At 43.7% G+C, this 17022-nt stretch overlaps 1 protein-coding gene and 1 long non-coding RNA gene across 13 annotated transcripts in view; both read right to left on the bottom strand.

Annotated features, from left to right (window-relative positions):
* The window catches only part of LOC115402422 (uncharacterized), a 654628-nt gene that overhangs the window by 410038 nt on the left and 227568 nt on the right, over positions 1-17022 (bottom strand). The gene's annotated exons all lie outside the window — the stretch shown is intronic.
* LOC115402459 (uncharacterized) overlaps positions 1545-17022 on the bottom strand; it is a 24328-nt gene continuing 8850 nt past the window's right edge. Inside the window, exons 2-6 of the long non-coding RNA XR_003933106.1 lie at positions 15423-15619; positions 5398-5500; positions 4979-5191; positions 4582-4944; positions 1545-1801 (exon numbers count right to left, since the gene is read on the bottom strand). This is a non-coding gene — a long non-coding RNA (uncharacterized LOC115402459). The remainder of the gene's footprint in view (positions 1802-4581; positions 4945-4978; positions 5192-5397; positions 5501-15422; positions 15620-17022) is intronic.

Genomic DNA, 17022 nt, shown 5'->3' with positions numbered 1-17022 from the left:
TCAAAATTAGCATAATAAAGTATGATACAAATTTTATTACTGAAACTGTTACGGTTGATTATGATTCTGACCCAGGAGCTGACAGGAGGCTGAGGAAAGCCATCCATGCAAAAACAAACAAAAAAAAATTGCAGATCATACCCAAAAACCTAGTGGAAACTATGAGGATGAAGTGTATGTTTGTCTCTGGAGAAGCATTGTGTAAATTACAATAGAGTGATTTCTCCGTTCTATCCGGTTTTTTTGTAGTTTTGGTTTTGTGGTTCATATTGTGGCTTCTGATCTGTTTCAGTAACTATTTCAAAGATTTTGTTCTGTTTTGAAAATCAAACTGAAGTCATTCATTGCAGAGAATATTTGTGGTTGAATCTAACTTTTAAGGGCAACTCCATTTAAAAAAAAAAAAAAATCTGTCAATCTTGGGGTGTCCGTGACATTATTTACATGGCCAATAGGGGGCGCTTGATTTTAAAACGTGCTCCGTGGTCATAATTTGAGGCATGAATTAACGACCACTGTCGTCGTTTTCTAGGGGAGGACAGTCTCAACAGAACAGTTGTGTCTGAAAGACAGTTTGCGATGCAAGTTGGAGATTAAAGACGACAGCAACATGAACTCCAGGCTGCCATTGTCAGGTATGTCATCATTCAGCCTATCTTCTCTCTTTTTTTTTTTTTTTTTGTGAAACAGTATGCTGGAGGTGCCCAGTCCTCTTCCTGCAGAGCCCCTATCCAGCATGTTTAGTTCTCTCTCTGCTTCAACACACCTGAATCTAATGATTCTGTCATCTCCAAGCACCGAACAAAACCCAGAGATGAGCCTGTCATTGCGTTCAGTGGTGGAGAGTTTCTGAGGTGGGGGCTTCATCCTTCTTCAGTTTCAGTCCATATTCTCAGTGTTAAGCTGCAGTGTGTTCATAAACCAGACGGTGTTAGACGGTATGAACTTCTCGCCGAGCGGCAGCCTTTAATCGGCGCTGCTCAGTTTAACTTCATATCATTGATTTATGTTGATCATCAGTGTTTGGTGGAATCGCTCCTAAAGCCCTCCTCTCTCGCCCACCAAGCTGTTTATCAAGTCAAATCAAATCAAATCAAATTTTATTTCATATAGCACTTTTCATATTTATAAAAATAACACAAAGTGCTGAACATTAAAAACAGACATAAAAACCAGAAGAATTAAAAAAAATATATCTGCTCTTTCATTACAAATTACTTGCAGAAAATGAAGCACGGGCATTGCTACGTTAATATCATTTAGTAATGGAGTTCATTTTGTATTTCTTTACGTGTCTTGCCCCCCAACTGTGCTCGTATCACCTGAAACACAAGTTACTCCCAGGTATGAACAGGGCCTGAGTTTGGGTTCACCTCGGTCGTTGACACATGGACTCATCTGGCTTCACCACATCTGATGATTTCATTCTTGTGTGAATCAGTGTGAATCTGGCTGTGGGTTCTCCATTTGAGGGCAGTGATTGATTTTAACCGTTGAAGTTACATTAACTAAATCCAGACAACAACCTGTCACCTTGAGAATTTATTGAAAACAAAACCTTTGACCATTCGTAGGTAGATTGATGCCAGCAGCCGCTGCAGTGAAGAAACACAATTGGAAACAAACTGCATTAAATTTTCAAGCATGACTTCAAGAGTTTGACTAACAAAGATCAGATTTAAGACCCAAAGATCAACATCAGCCTCAGCTCCATCACTCAGTCCCTCCAGCAGGTCCAGCCTTCAGTTTGATCCCTTCACATCCACATGATCCAGATGCTTTGGTCTCACAGGACGATCATCTGTGTTTCAGTGGAGATACAAAGAAAAAGCACACAATGAGTTCTGTATGGATTTAACTGATATGATTCAAAACCAGCTGGATCTGATCAAAGAAACTTTCAACATTTAAACATCAATGTTTTAAAATGTCAGTTCACAAACAGCAGAAACTCTGAGAACCATGTAGTTTTCATGTTGGTCCACTAGGTGGAGCCCTCAATGAGTCCTGGTTCCAACAACTGGCTCTACTGATGGATTTTATGATGATAGATTCGTTTAATTCAGGAGCAGGAGAACACTGACAACATGCTGGAGTGCATCCAGAAGCAATAGCAGGACAGGATCCAGGACCCTCAATGGCCAGGACCAGGAGAGCCCAGCCAGAGAAGTGAGCTGGTCCTGCTCCACTGGTGCTCAGCAGCCCGGCTCAGGACTCAGTCCCATCCTGACGGAGCGACAGCAGATGATGGAGCAGCTGGCTGACTGCACCACCAGCAGGCAGCAGCTCAGAGGCTTTTTAAAGGGATGGACATGGTCAGCAACATGACTCAGATAGGCTGTGGCGTTGCAATGACGCTCAATTGGTACTAAGGGGCCAATTTCGGTGAGCCTGTGCGAATTGTGGCCTCAGTTTCCTGTTCTTAGCTGACAGGAGTGGCACCCAGTGTGGTATTCTGCTGCTGTAGCCCCTCTGTCTCAAGGTTCCACGTGTTGTGTGTTCATAGATGCTCTTCTGCAGACCTTGGTTGTAACGAGTGATTATTTCAGTTACTGTTGCCTTTCTATCAGGTCAAACCAGTCTGGCCATTCTCCTCTGACCTCAACAAGGCATTTTCGTCCACAGAACTGCTGCTCACCGGATATTTTCTCTTTTTTGGACCATTCTCTGTAAACCCTGGAGATGGTTGTGAGTGAAAATCCCAGTAGATCAGCAGTTTCTGAACTACTCAGACTAGCCCGTCTGGCACCAACAACCATGCCACATTCAAAGCCACTTAAATCACCTTTCTTCCCCAGTCTGATGCTCGGTTTGAACTGCAGCAGCACGTCTTGACCATGTCTACAGGCCTAAATGCATTGAGTGGCTGCCATGTGATTGGTTGATTTGAAATTTGCGCTAATGAGCAGTTGAACAGGTGTTCCTAATAAAGTGGCCAGCGAATGTAAATTTGCCTACAGGAAGAAACGGTCGACAGAGGACGCAGTCTCATTAGCACTACACACGGCCCTGACTCATCTGGAGCATCCAACACCTATGTTAGGAAGCTATTTGTGGACATCAGTTTGGCTTTGAATACTGTAATCCCGGACAAGCTGACACTGAAGCTCCACAATGTTGGTCTGTCAGCCTCTTTGTCTTTCTCACCCACAGGCCTCAAGTGTTGACAATTGGGGACCAGACATTGTCCACACTGATCTGATCACAGGCACACCGCACGGGTGTGTGCTCAGCCCGACCCTTTTCACACTGTTCACTCCTGAACGTTCCGCTGTTCACCCTACAAATGCCGACAACACCACCGTAGTGGGTCTCATATTGGACAATGAGGAGATCTGGCACTTGACGGGGTGGTGTGCACACAACCTCATCCTGAACACCAGTAAGACTAAGGAGGTCATTGTGGACTTTAGGAAATCCAGGAGGATGGAACAAACCCCTTTCCACATTCATGGGGGGGAGGTGGAGCGGGTGGACCACATCAAGTTCTTGGGCATCCACATTACATCTGACCTCACTTGGTCCACACACACATCCCACCTGGTGGAGAAGGCCCACCAAAGCCCCCCCCCCCTACACACACTCTCGCAGAGTTCCATATATGCAACATATTCAAGCCAGTCACCTTGAATATTTAAATTCACTGTGCATGAATCTTTTTATTCTGCTTTAACATGTATTTATTCAGACTCTTTTCTAGATGTGTTTTTTAATGTATGTGTTTGCGAGAGCTGCTGATGTAAATTTATTTGTGCTCTGTATGATGACTATAAATATTCTTGATTGAAGTCCACAGAAATCATGCTCACAGTTGCAGAGCTACCGCTAGCTCCATCTGGCTGTATTGGGGATCTCTCCGTGTCGGGGATGAGGCTAAAGTAGCAGGCCGCACCAGCAATGTTGACGAGTTCATCGTATTCCTGAGTTTTAGAGGCATGTCAGCGCTAAATTAAAGGTGCTGTAGGCAGGATTCCGCATCTCCGCCATCTTGCTTAGGGTTACCTAAGCAAGATGGCGATTTGACCCATCTAAGAAGGCGATTTGAAACCCAGCAGAGCCAATCCTGTCCTGTTTTCTCTGACATCACGCCCTTACGCAAGTTAAGCCCCTCCCACAAGAACGTGCAACGAATCCCCTCGACCAATCACAGTTAGAGCCTCATGGGCTCTTCTGATTGGTCAAAGATACCTGGAGCTGTCGAGATTCCTTTTCAGCTCAGAACAGAGACAGATGGAAACACTGCACCCTCGCAGTAGTGCAATTATGCTACACTCCTAAAGGATTATCAATGGATACTCTAACATTTAATCCAAAGAAAACACAGAAAAATTAGCATTGACAAGCAAAATCCTGCCTACAACACCTTTAAGTTTAAAGTAGGTCGACAGTACTCAAAAATGCTCACACAAGCTGAACAAAACACACCCCGGCAGACATCAAGAACAAATTCTGAAGGATCTCCGTGAGATATGTTTTACTCCATTGGACACCAAGCCACGCCCTCCTGATGGCCTTTATTAACAGACCTCAGTGTGGAGGAAGACTGGAACTGTAGTTCCTCCTGAACAGAACATTTCTTACCTCCTCACAGCTGCAGTTCTTGGCTCCATCTTCAGGCCGGAGGGGAGTGTTCTGATGATCCATGGATCCAGGTCGTCCTCCACTATTTGTAAGAACTGGACCAACATTGGACTGAGGTTTGAGAGGAAAACCCATGACCTTCTTCACCTTTTCCAAGTCCGTCTGTAATTCCTGTGTTGTCTTGTCTTTGTTAGCAATTTCATCTCCTAATTCAGCAATTTGTTTTTTCACGGCTCCCACTTCTTCAGCGCTTTGTTTTTTCAGGGCTCCTTGTTCTTCAGTAATTAGTTTTTTCAGGGCTTCAATTTCTTTCGTGTTTTGTTTTTTCAGGGCTCCCACTTCTTCAACATTTTGTTTGTTCTTCTTTTTCTTTTTCTCTGGTAATTTGTTTTTTCACGGCTTCTATTTCTTCAGCTTTATGTTTTTTCAGGGCTTCCATTTCTTCGGTCTTTTGTTTTTTCAGGGCTTCTATTTTTTCTACATTTTGTTTTTTCAGGACTCTCATTTCTTTTGCAGTTTGACTTTTCAGAGCTTCCATTTCTTCATGCAGCTTCTCGATCCTCTGCAGTAAAATGAGCTCTGACCCACTTGGAGCAGCTGGTGGAGATGTCTGGAACAGGAGAGTAAAAACACAACAGCAAGAAGAACAATGTAAATCCAAACCATAGTAAAGCTGTCATGTCACAGACAAATCTAAAGATTTCATGACATTATCCATCAACAGCAAGTAGAGTGTTGTTGCACTTTTGAATGAACAGACCTCAGTGTGGAGGAACACTGGAACTGTGTGGTTCCTCCCAGACAGAGAGTTCTTACCTTCTTGCTGAAAGTGTCCTGATGATACTTGGATCCAGGTTCTCCTTCAATGGTTGTAGGAACTGAAACATCACTGGACCAGGATTGGACAGGAAGAGCACCTCTAGATAGATAGATAGATAGATAGATAAAAACTTTATTAATCTCCCAAGGGCGAAATTCAGGTGTCCAGCAGCACATACAAATCATATGCACGCAAATAAATAACAACAGTAAAAATAAAGTGCTCATCGTGTACTCAGGCACATCTGTTGAACAGCCTGACTGCTGAAGGGATGAACGACCTCTTGAAGCCTCAGTTCTGCAGCGCAGTGACAGCAGCCTGTTACTCCGGTCACTCCTCTGAGCTGTGACTGTGGTGCAGTGGATGTTTGGGGTTCCTCCAGATACCCTGCATTTGAGCCTCATCCTCCTCTCCAAGACTGCTCCAACAGAGTCCACCTTCCTCCCCATCACAGACACACACCTCCTGATCAGTCTGTCCAGCCGATTGCTGTCTCTTTTTGTCATACTGCCACCCCAACAGACAACCCCAAAGAAAACAGCACTTGCCACAACAGGCTGATGGAAAATGTCCAGCATGTCACCACACACGTCAAAGGATTTAAGTCTCCTCAGGAAAAACAGCCTGCTCTGTCCTTTCTTATACAGGGCCCGAGCCTGCTCTGACCAGTCCAGTTTGTGATCAAGGTGCACACCCAAGTATCTGTAGGTGTGAACAACCTCAATACTCTCTCCGTTGATGATGACAGGTTGATGAGAGGGCTTCCTGCCAAAGTCAATGATCAACTCCTTCGTCTTAGAGGTGTTCAGAATAAGACCATTGACCCTGCTCCAGGTGGTGAAATCCGCGATGAGCTCCCTGTACTCTTTTTCATCCCTTCCCTTCACACATGTGACAATTGCAGTGTCATCTGAATACTTCTGCACACGACACGCAGCAGATCTATGAGCAAAGTCAGCAGTGTACAGTGTGAAGAGAAAGGGGGATAGTACAGTCCCCTGCGGTGCACCAGTGTTGCTCATCAGGGTCCCAGATCCCCCCCCCCCGACCCCGAGCCGGACGTATTGTGACCTCAGAGTCAGGTAGTTGTGGATCCAGCGAACAAAGAGAGGATCCACTCCCATCCTCTCAAGCTTCCCCTTCAGTAGCTGAGGCTGGATGGTGTCAAAGGTAGAGGTCGACCGATATGGGTTTTTTGGGGGCCGATGCCGATGCCGATGTTTTCCAAATTTGGGCAGCCGATGCCGATATGCATAGCCGATTTTTCCAATTTGATATTTAGGCTGATTTTTTAATAAAAATATATATATTCATCACATTTTGTGAAATGCAGCAATTTCTGGGCAACTAAAAGAAATCTATTACAACAAGTCGTGTCCAGTCCTCTGAACATTTATTCAGCTTTCAAAACAATGAAATATTTTGTCTGAGTAAACACACAATGTAACAAGCAGTAGTAAAAATTCACACTCTTCTTAAAGTGTCAAAAAAGAAATTTAAACTTTAATGTAATTTGAACAAAAGCAGTCAGAAACAAGGCTGTAAAAAAAGCCATACATACAAATAAAAACATAACTCCGGTCATGCATTATGTGGAGGAATTTGCGGGTGGCTAATACATGCTTCAGAAAAAGCCCCATGATTGATTATTTACTCTTTTATTTACTCTCGCCATTTCCTCCTATTTACTTTGTTCTGTTGTAAACTACAGTAGTGGTGTGTTTTCACCAACAGGGTTGAACACGCACAAGTAAAGTCAGCTCAGACCACATTAATCTCTTACTGCTAAAACTTATCACAAAGTAGCATTTGAAGTTAACAACATGCAGGGTTTCTGCCAGATCTTTTCAGTCCGGGCGCCCTGCCCACGCTAAATTGTGCAGCGACCGGACAACGGAGAAAAAGAAGAAAAAATAAACTGTCCGACGGTCGAACACGGCAGTTAGCAGCGTTAGCACCGCGGCACGCTCCCGGCCAAACGTTTTTTTCTGCAGTAAACACTGATAAGCTGCAGACTGGAGAGCCATAGAGCCACAAAAACGTTGAAATGTTCAACAAATCCATTCTTCATTGCAGATGCAACAGATGCAGGTTTTTCCCACAGCTTGGATTCCACCGGGCACGCTCCGCTCTGACGTAACTGAATGCAGCAGCGTGCCACAGGGATTCTTTCTTGAGCGGCAGCTTTAGCTGCCCGCACATGTGCCTGATCAAAAATTGTGTCATTTTATACAACGGATCAAAAATCGGCTTTTTAAAAGAAAATACGGCCGATGGAGAAAAATGTCCAAATATCGGCCTAATATATCGGCCGGCCGATAAATCGGTCGACCTCTAGTCAAAGGCGCTTGTAAAGTCGAAAAACATCAACCTCACATAGCCTCCAGCTCCCTCCAGAGAGGAGAGCGCCCGATGGACCATAAACAAGACCGCATCGTCTACTCCCATGCCGTCCTGATAGGCGAACTGAAGGGAGTCCAGCGCCCCCTCCACTTGAGGTTTGAGCAGCCGGAGCAGCAGCCTCTCAAAAGTCGTCATCACCACAGATGTTAGGGCCACTGGTCTGTAGTCCTTCATCCCTGCAGGCCTTGCCACCTTGGGCACTGGGACAAGGCATGAGGTCTTCCACAACGCAGGGACACATCCAGTCTGAAGACTCCGATTGAAGATGGTTTGGAGAGGCACAGCCAACTCTGACGCACACTCCCTCAGCAGCCGTGGTGATATCCCATCAGGCCCTGCAGCTTTCCGTCCATGGAGCCTCCTAAGCTCCACACGCACCTCCTCCACAGTGAAGGCCGGCGCGTCAGCAGAGGTGGAGCATCCGCTGGGTGGTGAGGAGGAGCAGGTCACAGCAGCAGAGGTGGAGTGGCCGCCTGGTGGACATCTGTTAGTGTGTGTTTGCATTTGTGCAGAGTCAAACCAGTTGTAAAAGCGGTTAAACTCATCTGCCATATCCACATCACCAGGAGCCACACATCCCTTCTCCTTGAAACCAGTAATGGTTCTCCTGCCCTTCCAGACCTCTCGGGAGTTCTTATCCTGCAGCTTCCTCTCGAGTCCTGCTTTGTCCTCCCTCCTGGCCTGTCTCATAGCCCTCCTCAGGTCATGTTGAGCAGTCCTCATTCTCTGTCGGTCACCAGACTTAAAAGCCTCCTTCTTGCAGTTCAGCAGATGTTTTGTGTCACTTCTGATCCATGGCTTGTTGTTCGGGAAGCAGTGCACAGTTTTCAGGGGCACTACCACATCCGTGCAGAAGTTTATGTAGTCTGTGACACAGACCACGCTCTCATTGATGTCATTGTCCATGTCTGAACCCACAAGCAGATTCCAATCTGTGGATTCAAAACAGTCCCTCAGGCTGCCTGTCGTCTCGGGGGTCCACTGCCTAAAAGATCTCCTGACTGTAGGCAGTCTCATCACAGATGGTTTGTATGATGGTCTGAGGTGTATGAGATTGTGGTCGGACTTTCCAAGGGGAGGCAGAGGCACGGCAGAGTAAGCAGATTTTACATTCACGTAACACAGGTCCAGAGTGTTGTTATGTCTGGTTGGACACTGCACATATTGAGTGAAGCCACCTAAATGAGGGCTCACATCAACATGGTTGAAGTCCCCTGAGATAATGATGAGCGCCTCTGGATGTGAGGACTGGATCCTGGACACCGCCTCCAGGATGACGTCACGCGCTGACGTCGGTCCGAACGCGGCGGGATGTAAACAATAATGGCGACGACCAGGTGGAGCTCCCTCGGGAGATAATATGATCTCAATCCGACCGCCAGGAGCTCTACATCATGGGTACAGATTTGATTTTTCACTGTGATGTGACCGGGATGGCACCACTTGTTGTTGACCAGCGCGGCAAGTCCACCACCCCTCGCTTTACCGCAGGATTCCGCCGCTCTGTCCGCTGGGACGAGTGTGAAGCCGGGGATGCTAACAGCGGAGTCCGGCAAGGTCTCATTCATCCAGGTCTCCGTAAGCAGATATAACAAAGCTTCCCGGTAAGCACTCTCACACTTCATCAGGGCTTCCAGCTCATCGCGCTTGTTGGGCATAGAGTTTACATTACCCATTATAATAGATGGCACAAAGGGCTTGTACCTCCACCTCTTAGCTTTTAGCCTAGTGCCGACTCGGCATCCTCGGAAGGGCTTCTTGATCTCACGCGGGATCGGATGCTTGATTCCCCTCGATGTGCACCGCAACTCAAGGAGCTCCTCCTTCGAGTACTTGTACCAGCGCATTTCAAACAAAACAACCACCAAAAACACCACCAAAAACACAAAAACGCTAGCGCTGCTTGGACTTGCTGCCATCGCAGTTGGCGCATGCTCAGATGTACAGATCTACCTGCGTCTGCTCAATCACTTCTTTCAGGATTTCATCATTTTGGTTTTCCAAAGCTTCTATTTCTCGGGCATATCTGGCTCGTAATTCAGCATTTTGTATTTTCAGGGCTTCTATTTCTTCATTCAGCTCCAAGATGTGAAACCATGAAACAACTTCTGATCCACTTGGACCAGCAGGTGGAGATGTCTGGAATAGTAGAGTAAAAACATAACAGCACCATAAACAGTAAATACAAACCAAGGAAAACCACTTGTGTCACAGAAAAATGCAAAATACAAAATTCAACAGCTGAACCGTCTGTCACTGACTGGCAAGCAGGAAGTGGGCGTGGTTTCATGGAAACAGTGAATTTAAATAAATCAAAAAATTAAAAACGTTGGAACAAAACATAAATGGTAAAAAAAAAAAGTACAAAAAAGCAGACAAAATACGAGAGATAAATTTCACTAAAAATGAATGGTGAACAAAGAGAAAACAAGAGCACAAGGAAGGAGGAGATTCTAATGAAATAAACAATAACAGAAGAACAGAATGGATACAAACATATGAAGTGAACATCAAATTTTAACACAAGAAGATAGAATACAGAAGAGAAACAGGAACAAAATATGTGAGGTGACAAAATAATAAAGTAAAATGACATATAATACAAACTCATACAGTGAATACAGAGTGGTGAAAGAAAGTGTGAAACATGAAACTAGAAGAGAAACTAAGGTGTGAATTTGAATAAAAATCGAACAAAATCAAATGCAGAAAGTCTAAAAAGTAGACATGCATTGATAACAATATCAGTATCGATTATTGGACATCAGGTCTGAAGCTGCAGGAACTTTCTAAAAGCTCCTCGATGCCAGATGTCTGTTTGTCATACATGTAGGTAATTGAGTACTCCTTACTTGAAGGAACCATACCCTCCTCTCTGTTCAGTCTGATGATGTTCAATATGTGCAGTTAAACACCAGTCTCCGTCTCATCATTGTCTTCAGTCGGGATCGGTTGGTACGGACTCTGTCCTTCCTCAAGTTCCACCTGAATATCCATCCTGGCTTTAAAGGATAAGTACAGTTTATACAGTTTTCACGTTGTTTATAGAATGAAGTACAACAATATACTCACCCAGAAGGTTTTTCTGATCCGAACAGTGCTTCAGGAGAATTTAGATCCAAAATCGAGCAGCGTACATCCCTATACTGTTAGCAGACGGGACATCGATAACGCCACCCCTAAAACGGCTTTAATCATCCAAAAACTCATTAGTTTCACCAATATTTCATCATGGTCCACTCACGCATCTCCTCCACCACAGCCTGGAGTCGAGATTGTCATATATGCAGATATATGTTCGATTTGAATTTACTACTTGGCGTGCACACATATCTAGACACCTACATCTAGATATCTATGTCTATATGTCTAGGTGTAGTGTGACGAGAGCTACGGAAGTCGCAGTGTTGTTGTGTGTGTGTTTCCTAACGCAAGTTTCGGATACCTGCTCTTGAAATAAACATCCTCACGCTATCTATCTATCTGCCAAACGCCTCTGGACTTATTTCAAGCAGATTACCGAGATAATTGTTTTGGTTGTTTTGTTGACCTCTGAACTGAAAGCTTTGTTTACGGTGGCCGTGCTCAGCGCAGTATGGCTCAGGCTGTCCCGGAAACAATGAGCCGTACTCAGAGGCGGGGCGTGCCAACAGGCAAACCAGGCAATTGCCTGGGGCCCCGGCTTTTAGGGGGCCCCCACAAGGAGGCCTCTGAGAGGTACCCAAAGTGCTAATGCATGTATACTGCACAGAAACGACAACAATCGGCATTTATGATGCAATTATGAAACGACGATGTAGCAAACCCCCTTTGGGGGCCCCACGCAGCCATATCAGCCTTCAGCGCTGTCTGCGTCAATCAGGCCAGCCGCAAGGTTTATTGTCTAATATAATTATTGATAAGCCATGGCTTTCAAGGACTTCTGTTGGTCCCTGGAGCTAATAGAAGATATTAGGGGTTCTCTAAATTTTTCAGCATTTATAGCTTGGCCGTTAACGGCGGTAACGTGCTGCATTACCGCGAGACTCTTATTGTGCGAGAAAAAAAATGTCGCTGTTAATCTGTGCTTTTCAAAGTTGGGTCTGGGAGCTATGTCTACACATGCAAGCTATGCAATTCACTTTGATATATTTTAGTGCGGATGTATGCCTGGCCCAGCCTGGCTGAATAACGCTGTGGGGGGTGTGAACAAGCCAACCTTGTCCTGCGCCGCGAGAGCGCGCTCCTGCTGACCGTCAAAAAAAACAAAAAAAAAACAAACACACTCGCGCCTTTAGCGGTGAAACACGGTCCATTCCTCATTATTTGCCATATTGAACTAAGCCAAATTATCAGTAAAATCACGAGGAAAAGGCTGGTATAAGGCACAAACTGAAATCAGGAGCGCAAATATAAAAACAATGAAAATCAAACTTAAATTATGTGTTTTGCCGGTGCACCGTTTCTCCCGCTGGGCCTTCTTCAGGCGCTGAAAACACGCAAAACAAAGTACATTTCCCTTCAACACACAATCTGGCTTAATAAAGGTGAGGATGAGGCACAATTCGGCGTGACTGAATTTATTCTGCCTTCTCTGTCTGAGAGTCGGAGATATGATGAAGTGTGAGGAAGTGAGTGCTCATGAGAAAATTCCATTTTTCATCTGTTTCTGACTTAGTTGATGACACGTGAACACGGAACTGTGTCAAATTACCTGTTGGTTTCCTGTGATGCCTGCTGATTATTTCTGTCTAATTGAATAAACAGAAACTCGTTCTTGAGGACATATTTCTTATTTATGTAACACACACATTTTGAATGGCCTTGGCAGACTTCAAATGAGCTATTTTTATCACGATTAATTGATTAACTCCAGGATTGGGGTGCAATTATTCGCGATTAAGGAATTTAATCGTTGCCCAGCTCTAATAAATGTCAAATGTCCCAAAAAATGTATGCTTTTTTTTTTTCCGGTGTGCACGGATGGGGTGGGGGCCCGATGAATTTATTTGCTTGGAGCCCCCAAGGACCCTTGCCCCACCACTGGCCATACTGCGCATGCGCGCGGCAGTTCAGAGGTCAACAAAAGCAGCTCCCGCTTCCATCACTCTACTGCCTAGACATATAGACATAGATATCTAGATGTATGTGTCTAGATACGTGTGCATGCCAAGTAGTAAATTCAAATCGAACATATATCTGCATATATTACAATCTCGACACCGGGCTGTCGTGGAGGAGAGGTGTGAGCGGACCATGATGAAATATTGGTGAAACTAATGAGTTTTTGGGGTAACGCTTCCTTTTACAGTACGGTAATTACCATGCATTAACGTGGTAATTGCAAGGTAAGTACCATGTAAAAAGGAGAAGTTACTGTAAAGTTACCATGTAATTACAGGGCAACTGTGTTGCTAATTACCTAGTACTTTTAGAGTAATTGCCAAGCCAATTCCAGGCAAATACCAAGTAATTACCTGGTATTAATTATTAATTACTGGGTAATTATAATGTATATAGCAACTATGTTGTTAATTGACAAGTACTTACTAAGTAATTGCTAAGTAATTACCACGTAATCATTGGGAAATGTAGAGTTTTTACTAGGTATTACTAGGTACTGCTAGGTGTGTACGCTATGTATTCAAGTGCCCTAGTAGTCAAGTGGTTTTTACTACTTACCCAGTAACTACAACATTTACCTGGTAATTATGGATGAACTGTACTGCAAAAGGAAGTGAGGCCTGTTTCCACGCTATTACCTGGTAATTACTTATTCGTTACCCAGTAAATACAAAAATATCTACCTGGAAACTGCATTGTTATTAAAGTGCAACTGTACTGTAAAAGGAAGTGAGGTCTGTTTCCATGTTATTACCTGGTAATTACTCAGTATTTAGCCCGTTACTAGGAAACTTTCACATTACCCCACACACTTGCACCAAAAATGCAGCAAACCTGATCAGTGTCTGTGATACAGCCTCAGAACAGCACACTGTATCTGTCAGGAGATCAGAGTTTCCATCAAAACCACCATCACCAGCCATCACGTTACATTAAGATGAACGCATTATTATTACACTTCCTCACTCCAAACACCTCACTGTGACAGACATGCAAAAACAAGAGAGCTGCCACAGATAAACATTTTAATCAAATGGAGTTCAACTTCTTATAAAACAATTTACAAAACAATGCAAATTTTTAGCAGTCAGGCACCTTTTTTTTTTTTTTTTTTTTTTTTTAAGAATCAGAACAGATTTCTTTTGCAAAAAAATAAAATACAAATAACAGTGATAAAACAATCACTACAAATCAACATTAATATAAGTACACTCCAGTCTTGTGAATTCACATCATCATGTGTTTTCTGCAGACCCGTCTACAGCAAGCCTTGGTCTCCATCATCCCGAATACCCAGGACCGCCATCGCCAGGTGTTGTCACGTGGTCCATGTCCAGACTTGTACCTCCCTCGGCGTGATGGAAACGAGGACAGCACAACTGTTCCTTCTTAATGCTCAGGGTTTATTCACTTTAACACCCAAACCCCAAACGTGAGAACATGGAAACAGACCTCACTTCCTTTTACAGTACAAATCCACTTTAATGACTATGCAATTTCGAGGTGGGTATTTTTACAGTTCCTGGGTAACGAATAAGTAGTTACCAGGTAATAGTGTGGAAACAGGCCTCACTTCCTTTTGCAGTAGTCTACAGTTCAACCGTAATTACCAGGTAAATGTTGTAGTTACTGGGAAATACTAAGAAGTTACCAGGTAAGTAGTAAAAACCACTTGACTACTAGGGAAATACATAGTGTACACACCTAGCAGTACCTAGTAATACCTAGTAAAAACTCTTCATTTCCCAATGATTACATGGTAATTACTTAGCAATTACTTAGTAAGTACTTGGCAATTAACGACATAGTTGCTATATACATTATAATTACCCAGTAATTAATACTTATTACCAGGTAATTACTTGGTATTTGCCTGGAATTGGCTTGGTAATTACTCTAAAAGTACTAGGTAATTAGCAACATAGTTACCCTGTAATTACATGGTAACTTTACAGTAACTTCACCTTATTACATGGTACTTACCTTGCAATTACCATGTTAATACATGGTAATTACCGTACTGTAAAAGGAAGCGTTACCATTTTTGGACTATTGAAGCTGTTTTAGGAGCAGCGGTACCGATGCTCTGTCTGCTAACAGTATAGGGATGTGCGCCGCTCGATTTTGGATCTACATTTCTCCCGAAGCACTGTTTGGATCAGTAAAGCCTTCTCGGTGAGTATGTTGTTGTACTTCATTCTATAAACAATATGAAAACTGTATAAACCGTACTTATCCTTTAAGTTGCGTTCTGGAACTACGTCCCAGTTCGTACAGTCCATACAGTTAGAGCCTTCTCACCAACAATCCTCTTCACGTTTTGTTTAATCTCTATGAGTTTAATGTAATATGATGTGTTTATTTGCATTTGAGTTGCCTCGTGTATGACAGGCTAAAGTTAAATGTTGAATCAATCATCAAAAATCTTGTTCGGCAACAGTCTTCAGTCACTGTCAAAGATAAATGTTCCTGAAGCAGAAATAATCCAGGATGAAAGAGGAACTAAATCTGTTACCTTTGAGGTTTTGAAGAACGTCTTGATGCTGGCCTTCATGTTCCTGTTGAGTTCACAGCTGAGCAGATTGTTCTGGTAGAACAGACAGTCCAGAGTCAGTCGGACTCTCCGGTCTGTCACCAGTCTGCGGCTCGGAGGAATCACTTGTTCAGGATTGAAGGTGTGATGCATCACCACCAGAACGGCTGCTTTATCAGCTGGAAACACAATAGGTGCATTTACATGCAGTTAATAACCCTTTATTAACCTTCTTAACCAGAATATTTGCAATAACCCGGTTGCGCACAGCCATGTAAACACCTGCAAACACCTGAATATGCTCATATTCAGGTTTTTAAAAACCTGAATATTACCCCTGGGTTACTCCTTTTCTAACCTGAATTTCTGGTCATATAAACGCGCATCGGAACATCCCAGTCAAAAGGGACATGAAATACTGTTCTACACATGCCCTACCAGCAAGGAATTCTGGGTGTTTTACAGGAAGTGTTTGAAAACATGGTGGGACGAAGAACCCCACACTTTTGGAGTGAGGATGAAACTTCACATCTTATTAACCTGTTAAAAGATAGAAAAATTTTCATGACTTTTCTGGATGGACGGAAGTACTGCGACAGTGAAATATATCGCAGGGTGAGCGAGAAGCTACGGAAAGCCGGCTTTGTACGAACGCCTGACTAGATAAAACATTGCTGGAAAACTCTGAAGAAGGCGTACTACAAGGCTAAGTAGCACAACGGCACCAGTGGGTCCAACCCATCAACCTTCCTCCAGTCTGATCTCATGGATGAGATTTTGGGCCCGAGGCCAATAACTACCGCCCCAAACAGCGGGGTTGATGTGGGCTTTGGGGACGTGGGAACGTGAGGACGGTAAGTTAGCTATTAGCTGGGTAAGTCCGCTAGCAAAACAATGCAAATATAAAAAACTGTACACACTCGTAAAACAACTACTTCTTATGTCTGATTTGTAACAACTGGCTGGCTGCCTGCCTCATCCATGCCTCTATATGTTCCTGTTGTTGCATGCTGTGTTTAAATATATGTTACAACTTCAATCTGGCCAGAGCAACTCATGAAAATTGTGCTTTTGGCTACTTCTGGCATGTTTACAGTTCACTGTTGATTAATATGCACTGTCCCTGTTAAATAAACCATTTTTACCTTGTAGATCCAGCCACCCCGTTTCATCTGCAAGCAAAATTAGTGGAAGTAGCGCACTTGAGTTTGAAGATGACGACGATAACAGTTTGGATGATAATGAAGGTAAGCTATTAGCTTTGCAGCCTTGAGAAAATATGATCTACTTGATTACACATAAGGTGTGTGCATGTGGGAACAACATCAACCGTCTGAACAATTCTAACATTAGCCAACTTTGAAATCCCCAAACTTGTGTTTGTCTTTGTCCTGATGCAGACAATGGAGCAAGAGCACCTTCGATGCAGCCGTCATATCCCACTTCACCTCCTCAGAGTACACAGCCCTCCAACACCACTGCAGCTACTGAATGTAAGACTTCAACATCTTAACATAGTACTGTGACACGAATTTGATCATTCTACATATATACTGCCTGAAAATACATTGTATTCATGTTT

This window comes from Salarias fasciatus, chromosome 15 (assembly GCF_902148845.1).
Source record: "Salarias fasciatus chromosome 15, fSalaFa1.1, whole genome shotgun sequence".
In the NCBI taxonomy this organism is placed as follows: domain Eukaryota; kingdom Metazoa; phylum Chordata; class Actinopteri; order Blenniiformes; family Blenniidae; genus Salarias; species Salarias fasciatus.
Note: the sequence above shows the minus strand (reverse complement) of the source record. Positions and strands in the feature narration are given on the sequence as shown.